This window comes from Mus pahari, chromosome 2 (assembly GCF_900095145.1).
Source record: "Mus pahari chromosome 2, PAHARI_EIJ_v1.1, whole genome shotgun sequence".
Lineage (NCBI taxonomy): Eukaryota > Metazoa > Chordata > Mammalia > Rodentia > Muridae > Mus > Mus pahari.
In genome coordinates this window covers 144,669,623-144,677,588 of record NC_034591.1, presented here as the reverse complement: position 1 = coordinate 144,677,588, position 7,966 = coordinate 144,669,623, and positions in this window count along the sequence as shown.

The window sequence follows — 7,966 nt, the reverse complement described above, 5'->3', positions numbered from 1 at the left end:
CCAGAAATCCACCTGCCTCTGCCTCCCAAGTGCACATTCTTTAAAACAATGAATTCATGAAATTCTTAGGCAAATGCACAGAACTAGAAAATATCATCCTGAGTGAGGCAACCCAATCACTAAAGAGCATACATTGTATGCACTCACTGATAAGTGGATATTAGCCCCCAAACTCTGAATACCCAAGATACAATTCACAGACCATATAAAGCTCAAGAAGGAAGACCAAAGTGTGGGTGCTTTGGTCCTTCTTAGAAAGTGGAACAAAGTACTCATGGAAGCACATATGGAGACAAAGTGTAGAGCAGAGACTGAAGGAAAGGCCATCCAGACACTGACTCACCTGGAGATCCATTCCATATATAGTCACCAAACCCAGACACTATTGTGGATGCCAAAAAGTGCTTGCTGAAAGGAACCTGATATAGCTGTCTCCTGAGAGGCTCTGCCAGGGCTTGACAATTACAGAATCAGATGCTTGAAGCCAACCATCACTGGGGTCCCCAATGGGGGAGTTAGAGAAAGAACTGAAGGAGCTGAAGAGGTTTGTAACTCCATAGGAAGAACAACAATATCAACCAACCAGAACCACCCCCCCAAGAGCTCCCAGGGACTAAGCCACCAACCAACCGAGGAGTACATATGGAGGAACCCATGGCTCCAGCCACACATGTTGCAGAGGATAGCCTTGTCAGGCACCAATGGGAGGAGGGGTCCTTTGTCCTGTGAAGGCTGGAGGGATGCCCCAGTGTAGAGGAATTCAAGGGCAGGGTGGGTAGGGGAACACCCTCATAGAAGCAGGGGGAAGGGATGGGATGGGGGGTTCAGAAGCGGGGAGGACTGGGAAAGGGAGTAACATTTGAAATGTAAATAAAGAAAATATCCAATTAAAAAAAAAAAGAGTAGAAAAAAAGGGCAGAAATTCAGCTCTCCTGTACAAAGGGCCACAGCATAATGAATCAGAGACTTGGTGGGGGGCAGGGGAAACTGGGCAAACAGAGATGGGGACAGAGGTGGGGACGGAGGGGGGGTGACAAACCTACTTAGCAAGAGCAGGAACTCCTAGGGGTGACAGGGGAGGGAGTGAATGTGTCCATGGACACCTCATAGGACTGCCACTGGCCATTAGTAATAAATTTGTTGGGTTCTGGCTGCGGTCTGCAGAGGTACCAGCTGAAGTCAGTCCTTTAATCTTTGCTTCTGCTTTCTCATGCAGCTGATTGTTCCTGAGGACTTGTCAGTGAGTGAACTGCAGGGACGGAGAGTTGTGTGAACCCTGGACATCAGTGCCCTTCTCACTTCTCAGTTCAAAGTTGTGGCCTCTTTGTGCCTTGGCAAGACTGGGATGATAGAGGTCTGCAGGGAGGGAGCGCCAGAGCCACAGAGAGTAGGCGTAGCCCCTGAAGAGATGGAGATAAAGGTGGGGATGGGCTGGAGTACAAGGGAACCTTCAGAATGAATTCACAGGCCAGATACCTGGAATTTTTGTGAATCTCAGGGTGTGTGTGTGGGGGGGGGGGTCCTCTGTAGGCAGTTCTAAGGACTCTTCACTTTTCAACTCCAGTCACTCCTGTCACTGGCTAGGTTTCAGCAAGGAACAATACTTCTGGGCTCTGTCTTTTGACTCTACCCAACTGTCTGTAATCCAAGCTCCTGGTAGCTGAGTTGCAGGGATATAACTGGAGAAGAAGGAAGAGAGAAGTCGGGAGGCATGAAGCTACTCACCTAGAAGACCTCAGTACTCCTGGAAAGGAAGCTCGTGGGCTTCTCTTCCTCCTTTTCACTACCGCAGAGACACCAGTCTGGCATGCCCTTAGCGTTCACTGTGCCCCTTCCCCATCCAGTGGATTGGCAAACTTAGGGGGAAATTACTATGGGAGGACAGCATTGGGGCTACCTGAATAAGGAAGACAAGATGACAGAAGGGGAGTGACTAGTGCCACCCTCAGCCCTACTGGGGTCCTCAGGAAGACTAAAGCATGTCACCAGAATAGAATGTGTTTGATGGGCACAGTGCGGACCCACTAGGAGGAGGTCTCAGACAGCTCCCCTGAACCTAAGGCATTTTATTCTCTGAAGGATGCCTTTGCCTGGGACTCCTCACAAGCACGTCACCTTTACTGGACCTCTTTATCCTAGAACTTTCCTTCCCACCCTCCAAAGTATTTTACCAGCAAATCACATTAGGAGCATTCAGGAAAGAGGCAGCAACAATAACACACGTATTTACCTTTTCTTTCCCTTTCTCCTTCCTTGTTTTTGTTGTTGGTGGTGGTGGTGGTGGTGTCGTGTTTTAAGGAAAGATTTCACACTTTTAGTAACCCACACTTCAGAATCGAAAGCACTATATTTTTTTTTCCACCCACTATGTGATTTACCCTTTTCTTCCACCAGGTGGCGATCCGTGCTCATGCCTGAAAAACTGCCTCAGCTACTCAGACTCGCTCTTTGTCCTCTATGGAGGACACTGGGTGGGAACATATGGAAGTTTCTGCCCTCACTTTCCAAGCCCATGTCCGATGGTATTCTTTTAGGAAAGAGAAGGTTCGTTGTGTTTGTTTTGTTTCTTTTTTTTTTTCCTGTAAATGGCAGGCAGTAAATATATTCAACCTGAGAAGCCATGTTATGTCTGTCCCTGTATCAAATAGTTCTGCATTTAGTAAGAAGGCAACAAGCTGATGAATGAGATACAAGAATTGTCCTCTGTCCCACCTAGGGTATATTCCATGTACCCTAATTGGTTGGTGTCCATCCCCCCCACCCCAGAGTGTCTTCCTCGAGTACTGTTAAAACTGTATGTTTCCAAGTCAGCAGTGGGTTCTATGTTGTCTGTGGCTTCTGGGTCAGCTAGAAATGACAAGAGGTCCTGTGTTTAGGGTCTTTGGATCTCTTTATTGCTATAAAATGGATTCCTTGGATTTAGTGGCCCATAGAGGAGTACTTTGAAGCCTTAGCCACTTGCTGAGGGAGAAGAGAGGGGGCAGCTTAGCTGAGAACTGACCACAGTCACTTTCCCTAGATGAGATAATATTTTCACAACCATCTGGGGAACAGGAGATGCTCTGTCAGACAAAAGTCCTTGTGTCTCTATCCTAGACAACTCTCAACACACATGTGACTTGTGGTGTGCTTGCGACAATGTCTCATTTCTGGATATCTTCTTTGATTGTGGCCTGTCCAGTTCACAACCTAGTGAGGGAGTAGCCGACTCCTTGAGGCCTGATGGGCCTCTGGTAGCCCAGGACCAGAGACTGCAGTCTCCCAGGGCTTAGTGCCATGCCAGGATCCTCTTTTCGAGTGCATTTTCCCTGAGCATAAGCTACCTGTCTCTAACTCCTCCCCGCTGGAATTACAGGCATGAGACACCCAGCCAGGTTGAGAGCCCATATCCTAAACCTCATGCAAGGTGCAGAGACTAAGAACTGGGAATAGGATTTCAAAGCTGCTAGGAGTTTGCCCAGCCTGAACTGGGTTGACGCAGGGCACGGGGTGAACATAGAGGTAGCTTTAAAGACCGATGGTCTCTGGCCTTGTATCTCTCTAACTACACTGAATGCTGAAGGTGCTGGCTTCTAAAAATAAATCTAAAAATTTCTTATTTATTCTGAGGTTAAAAACCACTGGCTTGGATGATTTACACCTATTGTTTAACAATGGGAAACTAAGTAAAGAATTAATTGCTTGTTCCCTCTTGCCCAGACTTGTCACTCACTTGTCAGACAGGAGGGAGGTTTGGAGCGATAAACTTATTGAACCAGAAGAAGAGAATCACTCTAAGAAGGAAATCTTTTACACAAGTAAATATGCATAAAGTCACATACCTTTATATACATACACATCCATGAACACATACTCATACACCTTCATGCACTCCTGTTGGACACAACTACTTACTCACCACATCCATACTTACATATGCACATGGAACAAAAGATTAAGTGCCAGTGCAGAAAGTGTTAGCATTTTGTCTAGGCTCAGCCCCACAGTTACTTGGCAATAGCCAGGTATGCCTGACTCATTATAAAAGGGGCTGCTTTCCCCTCACCTCTCTCTTGATCTCTTGCCTTTTTTGCTCCTGCTCTGTCCTCTCACTGCCTCCTGCCCCCCTCTGTCTCTCTCTGTCTCTCTCTGTCTCTCTCTGTCTCTGTCTCTGTCTCTCTCTCTCCTACTCTTTAACCTCCCCTCCCCATACCCTAAATAAACTCTATTCTTTACTATACTGTCCTGTGACTGGTCCCTCAAAGGGAAGGGATGCCTCAGCGTGGACCCTCGGAGGTACCCTCTTCCCCAACACCTGACTACGCAATCACTAAACACATTCCTTCTCTATTTTTATAGAACACAGTGGAAAGGACTCACTCATTCTGGATGAAAAATGAGCTCCAATCTTTATTGCACAGAAAAAGAAGAAACTTCTACTCTTTTATTGCTAAATGAATTGAATCCAAGTCTTTAGGAAAAAACCACAAAACAAGACTTTGTCCTCTTTAGTTAGTAAGACTACGTCTGCCTTGCTGTTAAGAAAAAGACCTGTTCTGTCCCATGGCAAGGACAAGCCTGCTCTGCTCTGCTCTCTATAACTTCTTTGTCCCTCTTTCTGTCTGCATTCTGTGGCTCTGCTCTCTATAACTTCTTTGTCCCTCTTTCTGTCTGCATTCTGTGTATTGCTCTCCTCTGCTCCTATCCTAATGTCCTCTTTATTCCTAAGGGAAAGTAAAAGGGGGGAAATCTCTGACTCTATATGCTCTATATGCTCTCTTAATTTCTAGGTTACTGTCCTCTGCTCCTTCCTCTTCCTAATCTTGCTCTCTCTGACTCCTTCTGCTGTAATGTACTGCAATGCAAAGTAATCATTCCTAGCCATTTGTACCTTTTCTAGAGCAATAGATTTCTGAGCGTAATCATTCCTAGCCATTTGTACCTTTTCTAGAGCAATAGATTTCTGAGCATATTCTTTTTTTTTTTTTTACAAAAGTTCACTAAAATTTAAAACAAAAATTCAAATAATAAATTGAATAAGAATTTTATAACGAAGATGTTTACATGTGTTTCCATTAAGACTTGCTATCTAACTAGACATTCATTATTTGTCACAGGTTCATGGAAAGTCAAAAATTATAATTCTTGTGACTAAGTTAACATTGAAGGTTTATAAAGATAAACTCAGTCAACATTTTATCTTCTGTCTTTTCACCTACAATAAATCATTAGTTTCATTTAATGCTCCATGGTTAATTGTTTTACAGCCTCATGGAATGTGTTCGAAGTTGTAAATGGCTGCTTTCTATTTCATAAGTAATTAGCTGGTGACACATGAAGACTGGAAGAGTCCTAATTGCAGTTTTCATATCAAAGAGGGCTTTAGTAGCAGTCCTATTATAAAGGGCTTAATAATTACTAGTGTGATTTTGGGAATTCTTATAGGATCATCATTAATAATTAAGAAATTATCTGCCCAGAAGGGTGGGTAGAGTAATAACTAGTAATAGATAGATAAATAGATAGACAGATAGATAGATTGATAGATAGTGGGAAAGGCATATTAACAACAAGAATCTTTCCTAAAATGTAGTCCCTTTTAGTCTTGCCTGAAAGGGGCTCATTTATCATGCTTTATAGTTCACATCTCAGGAAGATCATCTGCTACTGTTCAGCCTCTCCTAGATGGCTCCTGTCACAAAGCCATACATACCACTAGTGGCATGCTTACTTCACCAAGTATGCCATCTAAACCTATCCAAACATCCACCACCAACTGGTGACCAAGTATTCAAATATCTTAATGTCTCTTTCAAGCTACCACTCCAACCTGAGTGACAGAGCAGTAATGAAATGATCAAAAAATGACTGTACCTGCTGTGGAGTTTCTTGGTGCCTGAGCTGTCCTCCTAGGAAGGCAATCTGGGTCTGTCTTTGAGGTGGTTTACTTTTAACAACTTTTTGGATGTGTTTTATCGTATGTTTACAAGTGATTTGACTGCATTACGGATGTGCACCATAAATTTTCCTGGTGTCCTTGAAGGCCAAGAGAGAACATTGTATCCCCTAGAACTGGAGTTACAGGCAAAGTTGAGCCACCATGTTTGGTTGTAGTTGCTGAGAATCAAACCCAGATCCTCTGCAAGAGCTCTTAACTACTATGCCACTTCCCTAGCCCAAGTGGCTCAGTGTCACACAATGGACCCAGGAGCTTTGTGTTTTCATTGGACAGCATCTTTCAGCCTCCTGATCTTTATCTTTAATTGTTAAAATCCAGCTACATCTGCACAATGCCTTCCCAGATAACGCTTCCCTTTGCTGAGTTTACTGTTGGGATCTGGACCATAGCCATACAAAGTCCAAGGCCAACTAAACAAAAATATTTGTCTTTACTCAAACAGTAGCAACAACAAATGCAATGGATGTCTTTGTTCTTCTGGGGAACAGACTGAATCCCACAAAGATCTAGGAAAAACAGGTTGACTGGGAGATGGAGGTGACCTGTCCAAAGAGCAGCTGCTTCACGTGAAGCATGAGAACCATACAATCAAAGGTAAGTTTCAAGTTTGTGTCACCTGCTGGCAATACCATGTACATGCTCAACCTTTACAGGAGAGAAATCTTCTCACAGACTTGTGGAAATTGGAAAGAACACCCACTGCAGGTGTCTGATCAGAGCAGGTTCCTGACGAGGAAGGCCCATGATGTATGATGTGGGGACAGCAGGAACACAAAAGAAGAACATCATGCGAGTTTCCCTTCATTTGTAGAGGGGAGAGAGGGTTCCATCTCACAGAGAAGGATAAAGAAGATAAAAATAAAGACATGGCCAAGTGGCAAGACTACTTTCTGCTCTTGCATCTGGCCCAGGTTCCATTCCCAGCACCCATACAACAGCTCTTAACCATCTACAACTACAGTTTCAGGGTATCCATCCCCTTGTTCTCCAGATGCACCAGGCATTCATACAATTCACGTACAGACATGTGGGCAACACTTATGTACATAAAATAAAAATGGATTAAGAAACAGCAGCAGTAGCAGCCACCACTACCTGGTGCAGTGTTCCCACTGGAGGCAGGTGAGTCTGTGCTGCTGCTATTAGAGTCTCCTGCTCCCATCTGAGCTGCCCAGAATAAAGAAAGAGAAGCAGAGGCAGTCATACTCACAGCGGTGCTTGCCATTCTCAGATGCGGACAGGCTGAGAAAGAAGAGAGGATGTCGCAATCCTACCTAAAGTTTGGAAAATCCGGATCCAGGTCCCTCTCTAGATAGGGCTCCAATCAGTTCCTTCAGCCCTCCCATCAGGCCCTGAGTCAGGGAGCCTGCGTGTCTATGGTCTGCAGCAGGGTGTATGGCTGACTAAGGAATATGGGAAAGGAGGAAGGAAGATAGCAGAGGCTCCAGGGATGTAGGGGGCAGGAGGGATGGGCAGAGAGAGCTGAAGGACCCTTAGTGAGGGTGGCTGTGAGGTGGAAATGACTGGAACAGGTCAACCAGGAGAGTGGACCCAGCTTTCCTTAGACTCTTCAGGAGATGTGTTTACTTGCTGTAGGTAGATATTCCAGAGAAAGTCGTGAGAATTTATTTGGTTTGGCCCTTCTCCCTTCTCATCAGTCATCTTTCTGTCACTTTATTTCTATCTCCAGGAGTTTTAATTCTGGCCCAGGTGGAGAAGGTATCTGTAACCATTTCATGTTCTTTGTGTTTTGTGTTCATCTCATCTCTTTGAGCCCTTTTTTAACACCACGCATTGTTCCTATTGGCGCTACCTGGTGGGATTTTGCTTTCAATGGAAAACATGATTATGAACTCACAACCAAGCAATAAATAGAAACAGCATAACCACATCTCTTCCTTTGTTACTTTGTATATAACTTGACAATATCTAGGTCAGTCTGAGATGACCACACAGAGAACATTCCCTAAGGGTATTTGGCTCAGAGTTCTTAACTGCTGTTAAGAATGTTAATTTGGCTTCCTTTCC